Here is a 25,571-nt window from a genome sequence, read left to right on the forward strand (position 1 = left end):
TTAATCCATAGACACCTAGTAATGATAATAACTAACAACATTATTGAGTTTACAAAGCCCTTCTCATATACTTCATTTTGGTCAGTCTTCTAAACAGCACTATGAGTTAGGTAAAATAAATGTGTATTTGTTCTTGGTACTGGTTGCTACCAATTTTACTTTACTTGTAGCAAAAATGAGATTCTGCTGGAACCCAGCTGGAAGGCTTAATAGTTTTTCCTCTATGGTACATATTACTTATCAAGGATCATAGCAAAACTCGGGAATACATTTTATCTGGAAGATTGGAGAGATAATGGATCTGCTTAGAGGTACAGCTCATGGATGACTCCTACTCTACTGACAGAGCTTTAGACTCCAAGTAGGCTATTAGTATGTAAGGCAACAGCAAAATATATCTGACGTTAAAAGAAATGTATAGTAAGAGAAACAGTAGCTGGAAACTTTAACAAAAAAAAGAGGTCATATTAACCTAGTTTTCTGGAATCTGACACACACTTAAGCATGGACACATTTTTGTTATTTAGGATAATCTCTAACACCCCAAGTGTCGGGACCCCCCAAGACCACCCTCAGACTAAATGATTCACTCGATGGATGCTAAGGATTCGGAATATCTTGTGTTCATAGTTACAGTTTATGATAGTGAAAGGATACAGGTGAAAATCAGTAAAGGGAAAAAGTACATGGGGGAAGGTCTGGGAGAAACCAGGTATAAACTTCTAGGTATCCTCCAAGTGAAGTCTCACAGGATCACTTAATCATCCCATCGATGATGTATATCCCACCAATGATATATGACAACATGTGGGAAGTGTTGCCAACCAGGGAAGCTCACCTGAGCCTTGGTACCCAGCCTTTATTTATTAGTGGTCAGACAGGTAGGCAGGCATTCATTGCCTGTCACTTATATATGCAGCTGGTCTGCTACTCAGACTCCAGAACCTCAAAGAAAAATAGGTGTTTACCGTAAATCACATTGTTAGCATAAACTCTCTGGCCAAGTTTGTACAGAATAGCCCAAAGCTACAAGCATATAAAAACACTGTTCTCAGGCAAAATCTTCCAAAGCTCAGCAGTCATGAGCCAGTTAAGGGCCAGTCCTGGGGGGAAAAGAAAGCCTTTCTTGAGAATGTGCAGGGTTTGAGCAACTCTGGCCTGCTAGGTTAACCCTTTCCTGCATGCTATGCTATCCTAATGTAGGAACACTAAAGTCATTAAAGAAATATTCTTTGAAACCAGGTTCCTCTCAATCACTGTAAAGTTGTTCAAGTGGTCTGTACATATTGATCATTGGAATCTTTTATAAGTTTAATATATATATAATGCAATTAACTTATTGTAATATTTTCTTTGAAGATAAATAGAACTTATTATATTATTCTAAAAATGTACATATACCTTTACACACTCAAATTTTTTTATCTGTCCTTTATACTCACTAAATGGGCTGATGCTTTATCTGGCTTCTTTAGCATCAAGGACACAAAACTCAAGCCTTTTCTTTGCCTTTCCTTCACCAACCCTATTTTATAAGCCTGCATGTTTATCTGAAAATGAGTAGCCACACCATTTTCATTTTTTCTAATTGTATCATTATTTACTCTTTACCTATTTGTCTTTCAAATCTGAATTGTTAGCAAATGATAGGATGTATTGATACATGGTTTTAAAAGTAAAAGTTTCAGCCAAACAGGTAAGAAATTCCTCTCTACAATTCCAATTTTCAAAAACCTTAGAAAAATGCAAAATGTTTAAAAACTAATTCCATGCCTAAACCTTGCTTAAAGAATCAGGAAGCTATTTATAACCTTTTTTTTTTTTTTTTTTTGTAATCCATGAACTGTGAACATTCAAATGTTTTACTTCAGAAGTTTGTATATATATGATTATAGGATGCTGCCCAAAACTCCTCTGGATGTGTAACATAATATTTATTATTTTTGTACCTTGTTGCTTCTCTAAATGGAAAATTTCTAAGTTTTGAATTCTGAATCACTAATGAATTTTGGATCTTTACAGAGATCTAGGCTCTAAATCACTCTAGCACTGTTCTGGGACTCATTTCCCAGAGGTGGTGTTTTCAGCTCTTTTACTTAGTATTTATGGTTTTTACCTTCATATTTCAAAATAATGTACTTTATACTATAGAATTTTTAATTTTGGACAATACATATTGATTTACTAATAAAGAGGTGGAAGATGGACACTTATTTCTCTCGTTTCAAAACTTTACTCTCCATATTTCTAAAACAGATTGGGAGATGATTAAATTTAATGCCTTTATCATTTGGAGCTGAGACACATAATATATTATGATTTTTATTCTCTATAATTTTAGGATTTACCTGGAGTAAATAATTGCCTTTTATTATTTGCTAATTTTTTTAATGTAACTTTTACCAATTCAGTCAAAATTTATCAAGGAATCAAGAATATCCTCTCTATATAATCCAGACCTTCAGGTCGTCTATCAGTTTGGTTTTTCTTGGAGCCCTCCTTCATCCTATGCTCTGGGATGGTTTCTCTTTAAACCTTTTTCAATTGCCAACCCCAGAGCGTCCTCATATAAGCAACCTTGGAATTCTTACGTCGTCTCTTGTATTTTCTGAATTCTTTGTATTCTTGTTACCAAATTGGTTGACTAGACCTGCACTGAGGTTCTAGCCTGGGCCAAGACCCTTTGTCTCGGCCAGGGAGCCTCTCTTTCCAATCAGATTCATGCAACCAGTGACAAAAACTGATTCTGAGACTGGAACAGCACAAGCTTTATTCAACGGACGAAGAATGGAGAAGTGGGAAGTGAGTTCACAAATCAACTTCTCAACACAATTCGGGTGGAGACACCAAATATATAGGAGGGTCAAAGTAAAAGGGAGGGAATTGGAAAGAATGGGAGGAATATTCATGAGTTACCAGAGAACAGGGACGTGGTTTGAACCTAGAACTGATGCAGCTCTCCTTTTTAGTCCTTGTATGGGGGTTTTCCACTTGTTGTCGTGGCAATTGTCAACTGTTGTACTGGTGGGTGTGCCATCTGGCAGGGCAGTGTATTACAGTGAGCATCTAATGAGGCTCAAAGATTACTGGAAGTCAAATCTTCTGCCATCTTGGGCCTTGTTGGTTCTAACCAATTCTTATTTTATTCTCTTTGCAGCTTCCTCCTGAATCTTAGATAAGAGTAATTGGTTTCCACTCAAGGGAGGGGCAGTGGTATGACTCTGGGGCAACAGCCGTGGTGCCATTGTAACACCAAATGGTGTGCTATAATACAGTTCTGATAACCACTCAAAGTTAACACAGACTCCCAAAGTTAAAGGATGTGGTTCCCAATTGTCCTCACTTCAGACAACAGTTGCACTTTGGGGGTCCCCAGGCCACTCTCAACTTTGGCCAACTGTCTACAAATTCAGTAGATTCAGTGATTTGCTAGAATGACTCAGAGAACTCAGGAAAGTGCTTTTTGTTTGTTTGTTTGTTTTGTTTACTATTAAATTTTAATTATAGAGGATAAATAGGCAAGGTCTGGGAGAGTCCCAAACCCAGAGCTTTCATGCCTTCTCCCCATGGAATCAGTGTGCATTACCCTCCAAGCACATCAAGGTGTTCACCAACCAGGAAATTCCAGTGAGCATTGGTGTACAGTGGTTTTTTTGGTTTCATTATGTAGGCATAATTGATTGAATCACTGGCCACATGACTGAATTCACTTTACAGTACTCTTTCCCTCCTGGGAGTTGGGGCTGTCTCAAAACCCAAACCCTCTGATTACATGGTTGACCTTTTTATTGACCAGCCCCCAGCACTCATCTCATTAACATAAACCGAGGTGTGATCTAAGGGTTCATGTTTAACAAAGACATTCCTTTTACTTGAGAAATTCCAAGGATTTAGTCTCCCTTTCAGGAACCAGAGGTAAAGGTCAAATTCTTTATTATACAACACCATGTCTTTCTCTTTCTTGATTTATTATATTATTTTGGTGGAATGAATCTTCTAGAAGCTTTCCATGGTTCATAGGAGCCAGTGACAAAAACCGATTCTGAGACTGGAACAGCACAAGCTTTATTCAATAGCCAAAGAATGGAGTTTTCCTGAGATACTGTCTGAAAATGTATCTCTCTATCACATTTTATGGATAATTTGACTGGGTATAGACATCAAGTTTGGAAATAATTTCCCACCAAGATTTTCAAAGCATTGATTCACTGTCTTCTAGTTTTCAATGTTCCAGTTAGTTGAATAATCAGATGCCTTTCACAAAACTGATTATTAGTATGATATTTAGCTGTCACCTCTTTCCCTTTTTTACTCTCTGGAAATTTTTTATACCTTTCATTTTTTCATTGGATTCTGAAATATCATTGTATTGTGAGTTGGTGTGGCTCTGTGTTTTGGGGGTTTTTTTGTTTGTTTTTATTTTAATTTTTGTTTTTGCAAGTCATATCCTTATTTTTTCACTCCTGTCACTTGTCCAAAGCTGCTCTTGGGTGGCTCTGCTCAATGTTGTCTTTACTATGTGGTACCTAGCCTGCCAGATCTCACAACAAAGGAAAAATAAATATGCTAAATCAAGAAATGGCTTTAACTACTTCTTTTGAGAAGTGATACCTCTGGTTACTTCTTACTGAAAAAATCAAATCACATAGTCAGTATTGCCATCAACAGTACAGGGAGGGTCATAGTGGACAAGGTACGATTTCTCATGCCAGGTCCTAACATAATCACACTACTTTTAAATTTTTAATTCTATTATGGGTCACTCAGATATTGGAAATCTTTCATTTTCCAGCCTGGGAGATAACTCTGTTTTAGGAGTTGCATAGGGAATTGGAACATTTCCCTCTTTACCATCTAGATGTACAATGAATTATCATATTTTAGTATAGCTGCCTCATACTCAGTTGTGCCCAGTATCCCCAAGTCCAGAAAATTCCTAGATCTAACTTTCATAGGTTGAGTTTCTAAGTGTCTGCCAGGATGGATGATAAGTAGTCCTGTGTTGGGTGGAATAGGGTTAAAAATCTTAAATTTTTATATGTATATGAGTTGTCAAAAAACTCACCTGTTTTGAGCCAAACCTGACAGAGGTACTGGAGTGTCCAGTCCTCAAATTATGCTGTGACTATGAGTTTGCTTCTGATTGGCTTACTGATCTGCAGGCAATTATACATATATTTTTTCTATTATGACACGCCAGATATCTCTAGCTATTCTGCTTCCTGTTTTCTAAAACTTTAATCTGCTCTCATTTTTTGATACCTTTAACCTGCTGTCATTTTGTCAACTTCTTTCTTGTTGTTTTGTCTATGTAACTTTATATCTTTTAAATATAGACACAGAAATAAACAGAAGTTTAACCCATCACATTTATTGAAAGCTTCATGCTAATGGCCATATATTATCATCACAATGTTTTTGTATCACATGGCATCTACATTTGTAGCTAAAGTTTGCTCTTTTGTTTCTTGCTTTGTGTTCTATATGTCTATGCTAATATTCAGAAAACATTCATCTATCAGATTACTCAATATATTATTGTCCTTTACTCTTACCTTAGAACTCAGTCTTATATCTTTGCTCAAATCTCTAGAATACCCAAACTTGTCATAGAGTCATACAATATTGAGGTATGTTGAAAGATAAGGTTGTACTTTTTTTTTTTATGTTGTGTTAAAGTGTAAAATTAATCAAATTAACCTGACTTATACGTATATGACACACAAAAATTTTTCTTTGTAACAGAAAGACAACTGTGTTTAATATTTCAGTACAGCATACATTAAAATAATTTTTTTTTTACATCTTTATTGGAGTATAACTATTTTACAATAGTGTGTTAGTTTTTCCTTTACAACAAAGTGAATCAGTTATACATATACATATGTTCCCATATCTCTTCCCTCTTGCATCACCCTCTCTCCCATCCTCCCTATCCCACCCCTCTAGGTGGTCACAAAGCACAGAGGTGATCTCCCTGTGCTATGCAGCAGCTTCCCACTAGCTATCTAATTTACATTTGATAGTGTATATATGTCCCTGCCACTCTCTCACTTCATCACAACTTACACTTCCCCCTCCCCATATCCTCAAGTCCATGCTCTAGTAAGTCTGTTTTATTCCCGTCTTACCACTAATCTCTTCATGACATTTTTTTTTCCTTAGAGTCCATATATATATATGTTAGCATACGGTATTTGTTTTTCTCCTTCTGACTTACTTCACTCTGTATGACAGACTCCAGGTCCATCCACCTCATTATAAATAACTCAGTTTCATTTCTTTTTATGGCTGAGTAATATTCCATTGTATATATGTGCCACATCTTCTTTATCCATTCATCTGTTGATGGACACTTAGGTTGCTTCCATGTCCTGGCTATCGTAAATAGAGCTGCAATGAACATTTTGGTACATGACTCTTTTTGAATTATGGTTTTCTCAGGGTATATGCCCAGTAGTGGGACTGCTGGGTCGTATGGTAGTTTTATTTTTAGTTTTTTAAGGAACCTCCATACTGTTCTCCACAGTGGCTGTATCAATTTACATTCCCACCAGCAGTGCAACAGTGTTCCCTTTTCTCCACACCCTCTCCAGCATTTATTGTTTCTAGAGTTTTTGATGATGGCCAATCTGACCGGTGTGAGATGATATCTCATTGTAGTTTTGATTTGCATTTCTCTAATGATTAATGATGTTGAGCATTCTTTCATGTGTGTGTTAGCAACCTGTATATCTTCTTTGGAGAAATGGCTATTTAGTTGTTCTGCCCATTTTTGGATTGGGTTGTTTGTTTTTTTGTTATTGAGCTGCATGAGTTGCTTATAAATTTTGGAGATTAATCCTTTGTCAGTTGATTCATTTGCAAATATTTTCTCCCATTCTGAGGGTTGTCTTTTGGTCTTGTTTATGGTATCCTTGGTTGTGCAAAAGCTTTTAAGTTTTATTAGGTCCCATTTGTTTATTTTTGTTTTTATTTCCATTTCTCTAGGAGATGGGTCAAAAAGTATCTTGCTGTGATTTATGTCATAGAGTGTTCTGCCTATGTTTTCCTCTAAGAGTTTGATAGTGTCTGGCCTTACATTTAGGTCTTTAACCCATTTTGAGTTTATTTTTGTGTGTGGTGTTAGGGAGTGTTTTAACTTCATACTTTTACATGTAGCTGTCCAGTTTTCCCAGCACCACTTTTTGAAGAGGATGTCTTTTCTCCACTGTATATATTCTTGCCTCCTTTATCAAAGATAAGGTGACCATATGTGCATGGGTTTAATCTCTGGACTTTCTATCCTCTTCCATTGATCTATATTTCTGTTTTTGTGCCAGTACCATACTGTCTTGATTACTGTAGGCTTATAGTATAGTCTGAAGTCAGAGAGCCTGATTCCTCCAGCTCCATTTTTCGTTCTCAAGATTGCTTTGGCTATTCGGGGTCTTTTGTGTTTCCATACAAATTGTGAAATTTTTTGTTCTAGTTCTGTAAAAAATGTCAGTGGTAATTTGATAGGGATAGCATTGAATCTGTAGATTGCTTTGGGTAGTGGAGTCATTTTCACAATGTTGATTCTTCCAATCCAAGAACATGGTATATTTCTCCACCTATTTGTATCATCTATAATTTCTTTCATCAGTGTCTTATAGTTTTCTGCATACAAGTCTTTTGTCTCCTTAGGTAGGTTTATTCCTAGATATTTTATTCTTTTTGTTGCAATGGTAAATGGGAGTGTTTTCTTAATTTCACTCTCAGATTTTTCATCATTAGTGTATAAGAATGCCAGAGATTTCTGTGCATTAATTTTGTATCCTGCAACTTTACCAAATTCATTGATTAGCTCTAGTAGTTTTCTGGTAGCATCCTTAGGATTCTCTATGTATAGTATCATGTCATCTGCAAACAGTGACAGCTTTAATTCTTCTTTTCCTATTTGGATTCCTTTTATTTCTTTTTCTTCTCTGATTGCTGTGGCTAGAACTTCCAAAACTATGTTGAATAAGAGTGGTGAGAGTGGGCAAACTTGTCTTGTTCCTGATCTTAGTGGAAATGGTTTCAGTTTTTCACCATTGAGAACAATGCTAGCTGTGGGTTTGTCATATATGGCCTTTATTATGTTGAGGAAAGTTCCCTGTATGCCTACTTTCTGCAGGGTTTTTATCACAAATGAGTGTTGAATTTTGTCAAAAGCTTTCTCTGCATCTATTGAGATGATCATATGGTTTTTCTCCTTCAGTTTGTTGATATGGTGTATCACGTTGATTGATTTGCGTATATTGAAGAATCCTTGCATTCTTGGAATAAACCCCACTTGATCATGGTGTATGATCCTTTTAATGTGCTGTTGGACTTTGTTTGCTAATATTTTGTTGAGGATTTTTGCATCTATGTTCATCAGTGATGTTGGCCTGTAGTTTTCTTTCTTTGTGATGTCTTTGTCTGGTTTTGGTATCAGGGTGATGGTGGCCTCAGAGAATGAGTTTGGGAGTGTTCCTCCCTCTGCTATCTTTTGGAAGAGTTTGAGAAGGATAGGTGTTAGCTCTTCTCTAAATGTTTGATAGAATTCGCCTGTGAAGCCATCTGGTCCTGGGCTTTTGTTTGTTGGAAGATTTTGAATCACAGTTTCAATTTCAGTGCTTGTGATTGGTCTGTTCATATTTTCTATTTCTTCCTGGTTCAGTCTCAGCAGGTTGTGCATTTCTAAGAATTTGTCCATTTCTTCCAGGTTGTCCATTTTATTGGCATACAGTTGCTTGTAGTAATCTCTAATAATCTTTTGTATTTCTGCAGTGTCAGTTGTTACATCTCCTTTTTCATTTCTAATTCTATTGATTTGAGTCTTCTCCCTTTTATTCTTGATGAGTCTGGCTAATGGTTTATCAATTTTATTTATCTTCTCAAAGAACCAGCTTTTAGTTTTATTGATCTTTGCTATTGTTTCCTTCATTTCTTTTTCATTTATTTCTGATCTGATCTTTATGATTTCTTTCCTTCTGCTAAATTTGGGTGTTTTTTGTTCTTCTTTCTCTAATTGCTTTAAGTGCAAAGTTAGGTTGTTTATTCGAGATGTTTCCTGTTTCTTAAGGTATGATTGTATTGCTATAAACTTGCCTCTTAGAACTGCTTTTGCTGTATCCCATAGGTTTTGGGTCATGGTGTCTCCATTGTCATTTATTTCTAAGTATTTTTTGATTTCCTCTTTGATTTCTTCAGTGATCACTTCGTTAATAAGTAGTGTATTGTTTAGCCTCCATGTGTTTGTATTTTTTACAGGTCTTTTCCTGTAATTGATATCTAGTCTCATAGCATTGTGGTTGGAAAAGATACTTGATACAATTTCAATTTTCTTAAATTTGCCAAGGCTAGATTTGTGACCCAATATATGATCGATCCTGGAGAATGTTCCATGAGCACTTGAGAAAAATGTGTATTCTGTTGTTTTTGGATGGAATGTCCTATAAATATCAATTAAGTCCATCTTGTGTAATGTATCATTTAAAGCTTGTGTTTCCTTATTTATTTTCATTTTGGATGCTCTGTCCATTGGTGAAAGTGGGGTGTTAAAGTCCCCTACTATAATTGTGTTACTGTCGATTTCCCCTTTTAAGGCTGTTAGTATTTGCCTTATGTATTGAGGTGCTCCTATGTTGGGTGCATAAATATTTACAATTGTTATATCTTCTTCATGGATTGATCCCTTGATCATTATGTAGTGTCCTTTGTCTCTTGTAAGAGTTTTTATTTTAAAGTCTATTTTGTCTGATATGAGAATTGCTACTCCAGATTTCTTCTGATTTCCATTTGCAAGGAGTATCTTTTTCCATCCCCTTACTTTCAGTCTGTATGTGTCCCTAGGTTTGAAGTGGGTCTCTTGTAGACCGCATATATATGGGTCTTGTTTTCGTATCCATTCAGTCAGTCTGTGTCTTTTGGTGGGAGCATTTAATCCATTTACATTTAAGGTAATTAATGATATGTATGTTCCTATTACCATTTACTTAATTGTTTCGGGTTGTTCTTGTAGGTCTTTTCCTTCTCTTGTGTTTCTTGCCTAGAGAAGTTCCTTTAGCATTTGTTGTAGAGCTGGTTTGGTGGTGCTGAACTCTCTCAGCTTTTGCTTGTCTGTAAAGGTTTTAAGTTCTTCATCAAATCTGAATGAGATCCTTGCTGGGTAGAGTAATCTTGGTTGTAGGTTGTTTTCCTTCATCCCTTTAAATATGTCCTGCCACTCCCTTCTGGCTTGTAGAGTTTCTGCTGGAAGATCAGATGTTAACCTTATGGGGATTCCCTTGTGTGTTATTTGTTGTTTTTCCCTTGCTGCTTTTAATATGTTTTCTTTGTATTTGATTTTTGACAGTTTGATTATTATGTGTCTTGGCGTGTTTCTCCTTGGGTTTATCCTGTATGGGACTCTCTGTGCTTCCTGGACTTGACTAGTTCCTTTCATATATTAGGGAAGTTTTCAACTATAATCTCTTCAAATATTTTCTCAGTCCCTTTCTTTTTCTCTTCTTCTTCCGGGACCCCTATGATTCGAATGTTGGTGCATTTAATGTTGTCCCAGAGATCTCTGAGACTGTCCTCAGTTCTTTTCATTCTTTTTTCTTTTTTCTGCTCTGCAGTAGTTATTTCCACTATTTTATCTTCCAGGTCACTTATCCGTCCTTCTGCCTCAGTTATTCTGCTACTGATCCCATCTAGAGTATTTTTCATTTCATTTATTGTGTTGCTCATCGTTGCTTGCTTCCTCTTTATTTCTTCTAGGTCCTTGTTAACTGTTTCTTGCAATTTGTCTATTCTATTTCCAAGATTTTGAATCATCTTTACTATCATTATTCTGAATTCTTTTTCAGTAGACTGCCTATTTCCTCTTCATTTGTTAGGTCTGGTGTGTTTTTATCTTGCTCCTTCATCTGCTGTGTGTTTTTCTGTCTTCTCATTTCACTTATCTTACTGTGTTTGGGGTCTCCTTTTTGCAGGCTGCAGGTTCGTAGTTCTCTCTGTTTTTGGTGGCTGTCCCCTGTGGCTGAGGTTGGTGCAGTGGGTTGAGCAAGTTTCCTGGTTGGGGGGACTAGTGCCTCTGTTCTGGTGGATGAGGCTGGATCTTGTCTTTCTGGTGGGCAGGTCCACATCTGGTGGTGTGTTTGGGGATGTTGGTAGCCTTATTATGATTTTAGGCAGCCTCTCTGCTAATGGATGGGGCTGTAGACCTGTCTTGCTCTTTGTTGGGTATAGGGTGTCCAGCACTGTTCATTGATGGTCCTTGAGTGAAGCTGGGTCTTGGTGTTGAGATGGAGATCTCTGGGAGATTTTCGCCGTTTGATATTGCGTGGAGCTGGGAGGTCTCTTGTGGACTAGTGTCTTGAGGTTGGTTCTCCCACCTCAGAGACACAGCCCTGGTGCCTGGCTGGGGCATCAAGAGCCTTTAATCCACACGGTTCAAAATGAAAGGGAGAAAAAATAGAAAGGAAAGAAAAGGAAGGAAGGGAAGAAGGAAGGAAGGAGGGAGGGAAGGAAGGAGGGAGGGAAGGAAGGAGGGAGGGAAGGAAGAAAGGAGGGAAGAAATGAAGGAAGGAAGAAAGCAAGAAAGGAAGGAAGGTAGAGGGGAAGGAAGGGAGGAAGGAAGAGAGGAAGGGAGGAAAGAAGTGAGGAAGCAAGGAAGAAAGGAGGGAAGGAGGGAAGAAAGGAAGGAAGGAAGGAAGAAAGGAAGAAAGGGAGAAGACAAAGTAGGATAAAGTATAGTTATTAAAATAAAAAATAATTATTAAGAAGAAAAATTTCTATTAAAAAAAAAAAACGGGTCAGTTAACCCTAGGACAAATGGTGAAAGCAAAGCTATACAGACAAAATCTCACACAGCAGCACACACATACATACTCACAAAAAGAAAAAATGGGGAAAATAATAGTTTATCTTGCTCCCAAAGTCCACCTCTTCAACTTGGGATGATTCGTTGTCTATTCAGGTTTTCCACAGATGCAGGGCACTTCAAGTTGATTGTGGAGCTTTAATCCACTGCTTCTGAGGCTGCTGGGAGAGACCTCCCCCTCTCCTCTTTGTTCGCACAGCTCCTGGGGTTCAGCTTTGGACTTGGCCTCGCCTCTGTGTGTAGGTCGTCCGAGTGCGTCTGCCCTTCGCTCAGACAGGACGGGGTTAAAGGAGCAGTTGATTTGGGAGCTCCGGCTCACTCAGGCTGGGGGGAGGGAGTGGCACAGGGGCGGGGTGAGTCCACGGCAGCAGAGGCCGACGTGACGCTGCACAGGCCCAAGGCGCACCGCGCATTCTCCCGGGGAAGCTGTCCCTGAATCCCGGGACCCCGGCAGTGGTGGGCTGCACGGGCTCCTGGGAGGGCCGGTGTGGAGAGTGACCAGTGCTCACACACAGGCCTCTTGGTGGTGGCAGCAGCAACCTTAGCGTCCCACACCCGTCTCTACTGTCCGTGCCGACAGCCGTGGCTCGCGCCCGTTTCTGGAGCTCCTTTACGCGGTGCTCTTAATCCCCTCTCCTCGCACCCGAGGAAGCAAAGAGGCAAGAAAATGTCTCTTCGGCAGCTCTGCGCCCGTTTCTGGGGTTCCTTTAAGCAGCGCGCTTAATCCTCTCTCCTCGCGCCCAGGAAGCAAAGAGGGAGGAAAAGGTCTCTTGCCTCTTCGGCAGCTCCAGACTTCAACCGGACTCCCTCCCGGCCAGCCGTGGCGCACTACACCTTCAGGCTGTTTTCACTCTGCCAACCCCAGACCTTTCCCTGGGATCCGACTGAAGCCCGAGCCTCTGCTCCCGGCCCCCGCCTCCTCCGGCGGGGGAGCAGACAAGCGTCTCGGGCTGGTGAGTGCTGGTTGGCACCGATCCTTTGCGGGAATCTCTCCGCTTTGCCCTCTGCACCCTGTGACTGCGCTTGCCTCCGCGGCCCCGGAGCTTCCCCCTCCGCCACCCGCAGTCTCCGCCCGCAAAGGGGCTTCTAGTGTGTGGGACTCTTTCCTCCTTCACGGCTCCCTCCCAGTGGTGTAGGTCCCGTCCCTATTCTTTGTCTCTGTTTATTCTTTTTTCTTTTGCCCTACCCAGATATGTGGGGAGTTTCTTGCCTTTGGGGAGGTCTGCGGTCTTCTGCCAGCATTCGGTGGGTGTTCTATAGGACAAGTTCCACGTGTAGATGTAGTTCTGATGTCTCTGTGAGGAGGAAGGAGATCTCCGCGTCTTACTCTTCCGCCATCTTTAAGCCGTCTCCAGGTTGTACTTTTGCGTTTATGTACCTCTCAGTTTTTAACATAGGATTGTTTTTTCCTAAATGCTTTCAGAATAATACTTTATGTTAAAATGGTTCCCTTGACTAATAGAAAGAATTAAATTGTGTTATAAAAATGTTTCATTTCCTAGCTGGGTCCCATATATAACTTTTATGTCATGTTCTAAGGGCAGTAAATTGCAGTGTTTGGAATTAACATTGCTCTTAAAAGCAGAACTGTTTGGTTAAAGGGTTTTACGAGACAAGGTGCTTAATACTCACATGGTACTTAAAAGGTCTGGTTTCTTTACTGCCCTCATGTTGAGTAACTGATCCCGTAGTAATTGAAACTTCATTGTGAAGTACCAAATAGTGAATAACCAACGGCTATCGTATACGCACCACCTTGGTACATGATGATGGTATTATTGCCTTAGTTATATAGTCACAGAATAAGCTACTTTTATAGTTTGAGAATGCAATGCTACTTCAAGCATGTCCAGATCTCAGACTGTTCCTTGACTCTTACTTGAGTTTTAGGTGACTTATGTAAATGAAATATTTTCAGGGGAATTTATCCTGGATATTCTAGAAATCATGATAAATGGGTGGAGCAGAAATACATTCACAATTTTCTTTCTTGAAGGAACACACTAAAGCACTGTACATAATTGGGATCCATGTTATGTGTTGGTGGTCTAGGTAAATATATATATGTCTATTATGTATATTAAGCTTAACTATAGCTGAAATTTTTCTTGTTATGAAACAAGTATTCTGTAGATCATCTTATAATTGTTTTGAATATTCTGAATGAACTGACCATGATTCTGTGGGTTTTATACTGAGTTGGTCTATTAGGAATAAATATGAAATAATAATTTTTTTGTTTCCGAGCATGACATAAAAAAATAAGTCCTTTCATATCCCTTAACAGAAGAGTTTTCATTTCTTCTTTAAGTATTAAAAGTCTAAGTCATTATGAGAGTTTAGTCTAGAACTGAATTTACATTTATCTTCCTTTTCTTCCTGATCATAGACTTGAGTTGTATCTCTGCTTGGAGTAAAGGGGGAAAGCATGGACACCTATGATAAACACATCTCTCATATCTTTCAGCTTTACCAGATTTGGAGTCACACAGACATGAGAGAATATTGTTCTTAATATAAGAAAATTTGTATTGATCATGGGAAAGTGTCAATTTGTCAGAATTCATCTTCTGAGGTGGATTCTACCTCCACCAATGTGATTGGTTTTTGTTTGTTTGCTTTTTTTTTTGGCTGTGCTGGGCTTCACTTCATTGTGGCACATGGGCTCCTCTAGTTGTGGTGTGTAGGCTCCAGAGAACGTGGGCTCAAGTAGTTGTGGTGCGTGGGCTCGGTAGTTGTGGTGTGTGCACCCGGTAGTTGCAGTGCATGGGCTTAGTTGCTCCGCGGCATGTGAGATCTTAGTTCCCCGACCAGGGATTGAACCCTTGTCTGCTACATTGAAAGGTGGATTCTTAACCACTGGACCACCAGGGAAACCCCCCTGTGATTGTTTCTTTGGGGGTAGTTTGCAAGTTTCTTTGGGAATAGTGTTACATTTCATCCAATTCCCTTTGATTACTGAGGAACTTTTCAGAGAGAATTGGTTGATTCTCCTTTAGTCTCACTGGTGGTACATGTCTCCAGCTTCTTCTTGGGTAAATTATCTACTCAATAGATTTGATGATCCTGGGTGTTTTCTAGTGCTTGCCACCTCTTCTGATGTTTGTGACCCTGTTACAAAAGTTGCAAATTCCTTTTCTGCAGGTTTTGAGGGAAGGCTTCCAATAACTAAGATTGAGATGGGGAGGAAGATTGTACTTTTTCACAAGAATACTATAATCGGTTCCTTTATTCATTTTTTTTTAAACCCAGGCATTTCCAAGAAGTTTCAAGTCCAAGATATTCATAGACTAGAAATGGATGCTGAGCTCAATGTTTATATCCTGCCTCAAACTGCAATGGTTATATGTCAAGTGCTCTTAAGAACTATCTCCTTACGATCAACTCCCTCTAATTGTGGTACAGGTTAGAACTCAGGATTCTACAGCACATGAGTTACCCAGACAGGGATGAAGTGATCATTTTCCTTTCTTCTTAGTACCTCAAATCTTTGTGAGGGGTTAAGCTAGACCTTCCTACCATGAAACTTGACTTGAGGAGATGGGAAATGCTTCCTTACTTTATCCAGAGGGACACTTTTTCTCACCACTGACATAGTTCCCATAAAGGGGAAAGCTTTTACATTTATGTTATATCTCTCCTTTTTTTAATTCCCCCTCCTCTTAAGTTTGTCAGGAAGTGGAGTGTAAAGTGGTGGCAGGGAGCCATGAGAGAGGAAGATCTGGATAATTGTAGTAGTGCAGATTTTATTGACCCTTTTTAGACCCTCAGGGATTGTGTCTGGCTCGATTATGTTTAGTAGTCTTTAAATGTGGAATAATTGGCACTTTTGATTTCATTCTTTCACCCCTAGTCAAAACATCCTGTAATTTTAGTTATTACAGTTAAATAAACTTCAATGTTCTTGTAGATGGCGTCTAAATCAGAGGTCAGCAAACTATGGCCCACAGACTAAATCTGCTTGACAACTTTTTATTGGAACATGGCCACACTCATTTGTTTATTGTATGTGGCTGCTTTTGAGCTACAGCAACAAAGTTGAGTAGTTGTGACAGTGACTGTATGGCTTGCAAAACCTAATATGTTTATTTTTCTTAACCTCTATAAACAAAGTTTGCTATCCCTGGTCTAAATAATTTCTCTTTGAATGTTATTGAATTTCTCACTATTATTATCCCTTTTATAATTCAGTACAACGTAAAATTAGAGTATTGTATGTACCGAGGAAAGGCGCATGTGTCTTAGATGTGGGATCTGTGTTGGTAATTTTTGCAGAAATCACTAGACACTACAGAAAGGAGTAGAGAAAAAAAAGGAACCAATGTAAAATCAGTGATTGGGCATTGTCTACATAAGGGGTGTCTGAATATTGAGGGTGGGATGATAAGAACAAATTAAGAGAAATCTTAACCATTTGATGTGATGATGATTGAACATTCAATTTGATTCCCAGAATTTGACACCTCTATCTGTGTGGAAATTTAATAGATACTTAGGAAATCTAAAAGTATGTGAAAATCCATTAGAAGCATACATATTACCCATAAGGAGCTCTACAGTATTCTCAAATTTCACATACAACAGCAATATAGTAGGTGCAAGTTTATTTTAAAAAGCACAAAGTTTGTCTTCAAAAAGATTACTCTTCTATCCAATGATAACCAATCGTTATGCTGATAACTGACCACTTCCAAATATGGAAACTATATTCAAAAGATTTAAAATAAAATATTCACTCTCCCCCACCAAGAAAAAAGACCAAATTCAGTAGTTTGATAAGATAATATTATGATATATTGTTCAAGAACAATCTTGGCCTTAGGAGGTACATTAAGAGTTGGAAGCTGAATTGAACAGTAAATTGTTCAGTACTATGTTTTTATAGTTTGTTTAGTGGAAAGTTATGAAACACACTACAGAGAACCATATGTCCTCTTCTTGAATCTGAGACTCTGGAATTCTGTTAAAATCTAAGACCATGGAACTAAGTAAAGGGGTCATTACTGAAATTCCATAAGGTGTATATCTAGCTGTAGAGCCTGTGTTGACGGTGACTATTGAATCTTATCATTGTGCTACAAGTACTTGTTCCATCATCCCCAATTCTTGCCTATATTGTACCTAAATTCCTCTAGGTTACAACCTCTAGGTTACAACTTGTTTTCCACTCTGATTCTCCATATCTCCCCTTATTTTAGAAATTTTATTCTGCTATGATTTCAAGACTCAGTGGCTGATCTCTGCTACTGATGGTCAGAATCCCAAACATCAATTATTCTCTATCCTCAGTACCTAATAATAGTTTAATGAATAAGAAGAAGTGACCTCATGGTCCATTTATGGCTTATTTATGGCTGGCTATAATTCTGGTTTCTTGCTGCTAGCCAATGAAAAAAATTGCTCTAGTGGCCATCATTAGAATAATGTGAACCATTTTCTGCTCTGTGAATGAGACTGTTATGTGTCAGGTGGTACACCTAGGAGCCAGCTGCTGAGGACCTACCAATCAGGCCTATTCTATTCCAATGTGTGAGTTCCTTCAAGCTTCAGAGTTTTTCTTTTTCTGCTGTCCCATGTTTCCATGGGAACCATCTTGCCCTGAGGCTTTGCCTGAAATATAACATATTACATCTGACATAGTGCTCAATATTTTATAAGATGGATCTGAAAAATGAGATCTGTATTGTGCGGTATAGGAATGAAAATAGCTGAAATTCCACAGACTTGTGTGCGAGTTCTGGTTGTGTGAAAAATTAAATAATTTCTGTGAGCCTTGCTTTCTTCATCTATAAAATAAAAGTAGAAAACTCAGGTTATTTTTGGAGTTAAAATGGGAAAATCAAAGGGCATAATGTACATAAAGCATTTATCTCAATTTATAACCCATAGTGCATACTCAGTAAAGATTAGCTCCCTCTGTTCACTTGGAAAAGCAATTTATATTCAGCAAGGGCAATTGCATCGTATAGGCAGTTTGTGTTTTCAGAGTTCACATAAGAAACAAACTTGAGAGTTTGATTTATTTAGCAGAACTTTTTGAAGATGGGAAATTCTTCTAATACTTGAAAAGTAAAAATAACATAACATATATTGAACTTTAGTTAAAAGCTTCTCTCTTGAATTTAATGATATTATAAGGGGCAAAGCCACAGGTTAATGAAGACTGCTATAGCTGGCAGGGATAGGGTAGTTCTGGCCAACTCTACCTAGAAAACGTTAGAATTTATTCTGGTTCTTGCTGTATTTAACAGAATCTACTGTAGTTCAAGTAGTAAAGGATTCAATTAAAGGATAGTGCAAAGGTTACAGGATATCAGGAGAGTTAAAGAACCAGGCTTAGAGGCTGATGGTATTGGTTCACCAAAGAAGAGCCTACTAACCCCAAAACTTAGAATTTAGGAAATTCTTTAAGCACAAAATGGATCTTCTAAGTACCCTGGATGACTAAACATGGCAAATATCCGCTAGAGGAGTAGTTTGTGATTAGAGAGCGTATGAAGCTAGGCCTGGCTTGTAAATAAAATATATTTTACTGAGCCTGTAGACTTCGAAAATTCTGGGATACTTAGAACCAGACATCAGCTCAGTGCTGATAGTCACAGTAATTTTTTTTTTTTTCATGAATCTACATTATATCATGCTGGCATTTTGGAGAGAGCAATAAGCTTGCCTTCATATTCTACTGATTCTCAGAGTTTCGAACACATCAATAAAAACAGCAAGAGAGGTGTAACATTATCCACTTTATACATATGAAGCCAACTGGAGAATATAATTTTAGATGGGCACTAAAAGCATTAGATGGGCACCTAATGCTTTACTTCTCTCATAAACAAGTTCAAACTATTGCATGACTGGATAATTTCAGGTCTTTTCTGGGGCTGGCTAGTTGCACCAACCAGACTGAGGAGCGTGGAGAAACAGAGGGGCTCTTAGTTGCATTCAGGGTTTACTCAGTTCCTTCTCCAAATTTACCAATCAGGAGCAGAGTCTAGAAACAGGGCAGAGAGAGGCCAGTAGTGTTATTCTAGAAAAATCTAATGAAAGCATGATTCCAAGGTAATGGTGATCACCCTCTAACATGACACTAATTCTATTTAGTGGTTATCACTAAGAGACAAATTGGAACCATATTTTATAAACACTTGAATGTCAAATAGAGTGTTTGAACATCATAGCTATTATAGGTTTTCCTTTAATATCCCATGCACTCAGCCAGGCATTGACAATATTGATAAATAGGTGTTGTCCAAAGAGAATCTTCTTGGATTATTTAGTCTACAGTATTTCTGGAAATAAAAGGCTGAGAAAAATTAGCTTCCAAAAGGAACAGGTACAGTGTGGAGAGCAGCTCACCAAACTTGAGGCCACTTTTGTCACTCTACCATATCAGTAAGCTCACTGGAGACAGAAATCATGAGTTAAACTTCTATCTTGACTCTGCTCAGCCCTTTGTGAGGTCAGTTGGTTTTCCAAAAAAATTCCTGATAGTTGTCATACATGTACAGATTTTCGTACTTGCACGAAGTACATGTGACTTTACATCTATATGTATTACAGGTAATAAGATGGAGAACATTCTACTTACAAGAATTCCCGGGCTTCCCTGGTGGCGCAGTGGTTGGGAGTCCGCCTGCCGTTGCAGGGGACGCGGGTTTGTGCCCCGGTCCGGGAGGATCCCGCGTGCCGCGGAGCGGCTGGGCCCGTGACCCATGGCCGCTGAGCCTGCGCGTCCGGAGCCTGCGCTCCGCAACGGGAGAGGCCACAACAGTGAGAGGCCCGCGTACCACAAAAAAAAAAAAAAAAAAAAAAGAATTCCCCCTACAGTGCACACTATTTATTTCAGAGTGATTTTCTTGGTAAGCTCACTGAGATAGAATTTGAGTCATTGTGAGCCTGTCAGATAATACCTGTATTTATGGGGAAGGGCATGAATCTATGCTCCATGTGATAAGAATTTTTGTTTTGAATCCTGAGTGGGAGAAGGGTGTAGGGAAGAGAGAGATGAGAGAGGGGTCTATGTATTTAGAGGGCAGGTGGCCGTAAGGCCACTTTCTCCATGCTTTATCTTTGCTAGTAAAGTTTACTAAAGTTTATCCTTTTTTAGGACACCCATATTTAAGATGAATGAAAAACCTTAATGTGAAAGAGGAACAGATGTGTAACAATAGAAATTGGGGATAGGGGTTATTCTTACAGCTTAGCAGAAATTTGATGAGGCTTAAATTTTTCTGCACAGGGTTTCACAATAATCTTACCTTGCTTTTGTTTTTTTTTTTTTTTTTTTTGCGGTATGCGGGCCTCTCACTGTTGTGGCCTCTCCCGTTGTGGAGCACAGGCTCCGGACGCACAGGCCCAGCGGCCATGGCTCACGGGCCCAGCCGCTCCGCGGCATGTGGGATCCTCCCGGACCAGGGCACGAACCCGTGTCTCCTGCATCGGCAGGCGGACTCTCAACCACTGCGCCACCAGGGAAGCCCTCTTACCTTGCTTTTGAGGGCCGGAAATGCCCCAGCTAACATTTAGACTGTATGTGTGTGTAGGCGTACCTGATGCGGCAGAGTTTTCTCTTACCCTCTGATACTGTCTGCAAGAAACAAGATGGATTTGCCTTTTGTTGAATTACTGAACTGGAGCCAGAAACTTACAGTCACTGGCCATAGCCCTTGTCTCTGCATCTCTATAAGATGAACATAGATATGACTCAGCAGTGAGTTAATGACCATTCATCTGCCCTTAGGAGAATTTATACAGGATTATAATGTCACTTGCTGCCACACAGACCTCAGCAATGGGCTTGTTGCATGGGGGAATTGCTCTGTGGGCCTTCAGGGGAAGGGAAATGAGATTGATTTGATTGCAGGCAGTGCTCCAAGTTGGAGTATTGTTTGTTTGGTGTTTTTTGTTTGGTCTGTTTTCTGATTAGGGAATAAGATTTTTGTGCCTATAGTTTGATTTTAAAAGATACATATTTCCAATATGCAAAGCTGCATGGGTAGTGTGGATATTGTTACACACATAAACACATTTTGAGCAATGAACTTCCTTTGTTCCTCAGTTCTGTACCCAGACATGCTCAATCTAATTCCACTTAACCCACTATTTAACCCACTGCCTATGTTTTCAATTTTCTAATGTGGTTTTTCTTTCAGATTCTTATTTATGTTAATGCCTAATGAGCCTACAGAATTTCCAGGTTTATTGAATTAATAACAATTCTGTGGTTTTAAACAGACAATATAATTTATAAATACCATGAAAGCAAAGTTAAGGAGTATTTTTAAAATTACAAACTAGAGCTTCTCTCCTTTAGTTAGCTTTCCTCCCTCCTTTCTCCCCTCCCTCTCTCCCTCTCTCTCTTAATTTATTCTCACATCAAAACACGTCTTTAGGAAAAAGACTTTTCACACTACTTGGCATGCAGTATTGGACTGATGCAAAATAATTATTTGTAGAAGTGAGTGACAGGGTAAAACTCTTTCAAAACAATTGTCCTCCTGGTGTATTTTTAAAAGGTTTTCTTCATGGATTTTCATAACATATAGTTTAACTTGTGACAGAATCCATACATACAAACACTTTAATGGAATATAGTTTTATCATATATATTAAACATATGTGAATATATATTTCCCTATTTTCCCCACAACAAGAAAAATGATTAGAAGTTAAATAGTACAGATTATTCTCTTTCTAGCTCATGAGGGAGGGATGGGAGTTGGAAATCTGCTCTCTCCTAGCCAATCTCTCTTCTGAAGTTTTTTCTCTTAACCCACCATGATAAGTATAATTCTCCAGTTTAGAGATGTCAGCCAACTTCATATGGTCCTAAATCGAAGAAATAATGAGTTATTCCTAATTTAGGAAACTTTACTGTTTTATAAATAATGAAGGAGCGTAAGTCTGTGTTTTATGATGTGGCACTTGCCTTTCCAAGAGCTTTTGACTCCTTCTTATAGAACCTAATTCATCATAAAATGAGACTTTATGTTCTCTGTATACATCTACTACATATAGGTATGTATTACATGTATAAAAATAAATAAGTATATATCTGTGATAGTATAGGCATGTTAAATGTATAGGCATGTTAAAATTATTCCCATATGATCAATAACTTCATTGCACAAATTGCATGTGAGGAAAATTTCAATTCTTCAAGCACATTTGGAAAAACAAAATTTGAATGAGCAAGCTTGGCTTATAGCTTCTCCCCTGGCCTCATCCATTAAATATGTGTTGATACGGTCATCTGATGATGTGTATGGACCATTTTTTATACAACCCAAGGACACTGGAGGCTTTCCTGATCTTTGGAGATTTAGGGAGACACAATTTCCCACCCTGTGCGAATTTAGTACCTTCCTATAATCTCTGCCCCAAGAACAGATTGCTACCATTCTTTGTCTCTTTTCAGCTTCCCCAAGAACTTAAACAACAATAACACCATGATCTCTCTTGCCAACTTACTGAATGTCAGTGGGTAACAAGGGAGAGATCTGTTCACAGCCCCACACAGCACTTCACCCTCATCCCCAGGCCCTCCGTCTATTCCTTCTGTCTCTGAGGTCTAGTTCAGTCATATTGCTGCATATACTGCCTGGCGATTGTAGTCATTCTTATATTCTTGGTGTTTTCAGTGGCAATCAATCCATTTTATCTCCTGAAAAAAGTTGGTATCACAATGACTTCTTTCTCAGAGGAGAGGCAAAAAGTCATTAAGGACATTTATTTGTTGTAGCTGAGTCTCCTTTGGCTCACCGTATCACCCTGATCCTTTCCTAATTTTCCTGGGAAGTTGTTTGGGAATCTTATCTCTGTCGGTGTCTTTGCCTGGTTCATATTGGTAGTGTTTTCAGAATTTGGGGGACTTAGCAGCTAGCAACAGATATGAGGCCAAAGTATCAGGATTTAACAGTGTTTGGGTGACCTTACAGAAGTTCTGTGTTGGGTTTCTGAGCCCAGTTTTTTTAAGAGACTTAATTTTAGAGAAGTTTTAGGATCACAGTAAAAGTGAGTGGAAGGTACAGAGATTTCCCGTGTACCCTCTGCCCACATCCCCATGCATAGCCTCCCCCATTATCAACATCTCTCAGCAGAGTGGTACATTTTAGTACAATCGATGAACCCACATTTGACGAATTGTTACCATCCAAAGGCCATCATTTACATTACGGTTCACTCTTGGAGTTGTATATATTATAGGTTTGGACAAATGAATAATAACATGTATCTCTGATGACAGTATCATACAGAGTAGTTTCACCACCCTAAAAATCCTCTTTGCCCCATCTATTCATTCTTCTCTCCCCACTAACCCTTGGCAACCACTGATCATTTTTACTGTTTCTATATTGTTGCATTTTCCACAGTGTCATCAAGGTGGTACCATAAACTATGTAGACTTTTCAGATTGTATACTTTCACGTAATAATAAGCATTTCAGCTTCTTCCATGTTTTTTCCTGGTCACATTTCTTTGCTGGGAGTTACTGTGAAGCAGTAATACTGAGTAAAGAAGATTAACGTTGCTGTGGTTTTAAGGTCTGTTTATATAACACCACAATTATTAGTTAATTGGCTATTTAATCAAAAGGATAAATGATTTGTCTTTAAATGTCTTTAACTGAGTCAAGTGTTAACTGTTGAGTGGCATATATAAGGCTTGGACTTAAACTCAGGCTCTCCTATATTGTATGTGGCATTAGTCAAATTAACTCTCTGAGCATTATTTCCATGTGCAAATTATAATAATAGTTCATAACTTGCAGGGATATTATAATTACTAAATGAAAAATGTATATAAAATGTCTGAACATCCGTCCCACACTGTGCCACACAGAGTAGGTGTTAAATTACTGCATTAATAGGTAAAATAAAGATAAATAAATGAATTAATCAAAATAGGCTGTTTCACTTTTTAATTAAAAAAATTTTTAAATAGTATGATCTCAAGATCATGATTTGAAATCAAAACCCCAGCACTGCATTTGGTACTATTTTGTTTTTAATTTTGAAATATGCTCAAACTTACAGAGAAATTGTAAGTATTGTACGAGTATTTGCTTCCTGAACCATTTGAAAGTAACTACTGTTCTGATGCTCTGCCATCCCAGAAAACTCCTATAAAACCACACTATTACCACCAAAATCGGGGAAATTTACATTGATTCATTACTTCCATCCAACCCACAAAATCCCATTCAAATTTCATCAGTTATTTCAATAAAAACACATTTATGGCAAAAAAAAAAAAAAAGAGATCCAGTTTAGAATTTGCATTTAGTTGTAATGTTTCTTTAGTTTCCTTCAGTCTGGAATAGTTTCTTACCATTTCTCTGGCTTTGGTGACTTTGACCCTTTTGAAGAATACAGACCAGTTTATTTGTTCTTTTTTAAAATGTCCTTCAATTTTTGTTTTTGTGATGTTTCCTCATGACTGGATTCAGATTATGTACCTTTGGGAGGAATATCACAAGGAGTGATGCTTTGTTCTTATTATTTCAACCTACCAGATGATGCATAATTTTGATTTGCCCTATTACTTAAAATAATACTTGATTATTGATTAAGGGGATATTTGCCTGGTTTCTCTTTTATAAAGGATCTCTTTCCTCTTTTTAAAACAGTATGAGTTTTGTGGGGAGGTACTTGAAACTATATAAATATCTCTTTCCTTTTCAAACTTTATATTTATACATTTTTGTTTATATCTGTATAGATTTATGACATTTTAAGTGGTTTATAATCGCATGCTTAATTTTTTAAATGATAGTCATGTGGTTGTTGAACTGGCTGGTGGAAACTCCTTGAAATTGGCTTCTATGTCCTTCTGGCATGACTGTCTTTCTTTAAGCACTTGTTTGCTTTCTGGCACAGCAGTGGATTCCAAGTTTATTTTATACTTTCCCTGGTCCAGCAGTGGAATTAGCCATGTCTCCAAGGAACCCTAGTTCCTTTTTTTTTTTTTTTTTTTGCGGTATGCGGGCCTCTCACTGTTGTGGCCTCTCCCATTGCGGGGCACAGGCTCCGGACGCGCAGGCCTAGCGGCCATGGCTCACAGGCTTAGTTGCTCCGCGGCATGTGGGATCTTCCCGGACCAGGGCACGAACCCGTGTCTCCTGCATCGGCAGGCGGATTCTCAACCACTGCGCCACCAGGGAAGCCCCCTAGTTCCTTTTAGATAAGAATACGTTAAAAAGCCACAACTGGTATGCTAGATGTGTAGGGTGTTCCTACTTTCAGGTTCTTTCAATAGACAAAGCTAGTGTGTGTATATGTGTGGGTGTGGGTGTGTAGATGTGTGGGTATGGGTGCATGCACTTTGTAAGCACTCCGTTTCTTGTGCTACAGTTTGCTTGCGGCAAGTTATATGTACTTTTATATGTATTCTATGTCTAACTATAAAGATTGTATGGCATGAGTTTACAGTGGTGTTCCTACTTCTAATTCAACACCTCAGTGTTCATTCTAGTTTTTTTCTCTTTCCATTTCTTCTCTAAGAATGAGAATCTTGGCTCACATTACCCTTTAGTCAGTCAGTTCCCATGTATATAATGAGTCTCCTATGTCCATGGTCATTTCATCCCCTCTGAACCCTATTTGAACTAGGCTTTGGCTAGTTTCCCATGTGGCCCTCACTGCATTAGGCTGTATTGCCTTATGAAGATGCTTTACCAACTCCTCTAAGGCTCTGAAACCTCATACCAGACTGC

The sequence above is a fragment of the Kogia breviceps genome, chromosome 4, assembly GCF_026419965.1.
Source record: "Kogia breviceps isolate mKogBre1 chromosome 4, mKogBre1 haplotype 1, whole genome shotgun sequence".
NCBI lineage: Eukaryota > Metazoa > Chordata > Mammalia > Artiodactyla > Physeteridae > Kogia > Kogia breviceps.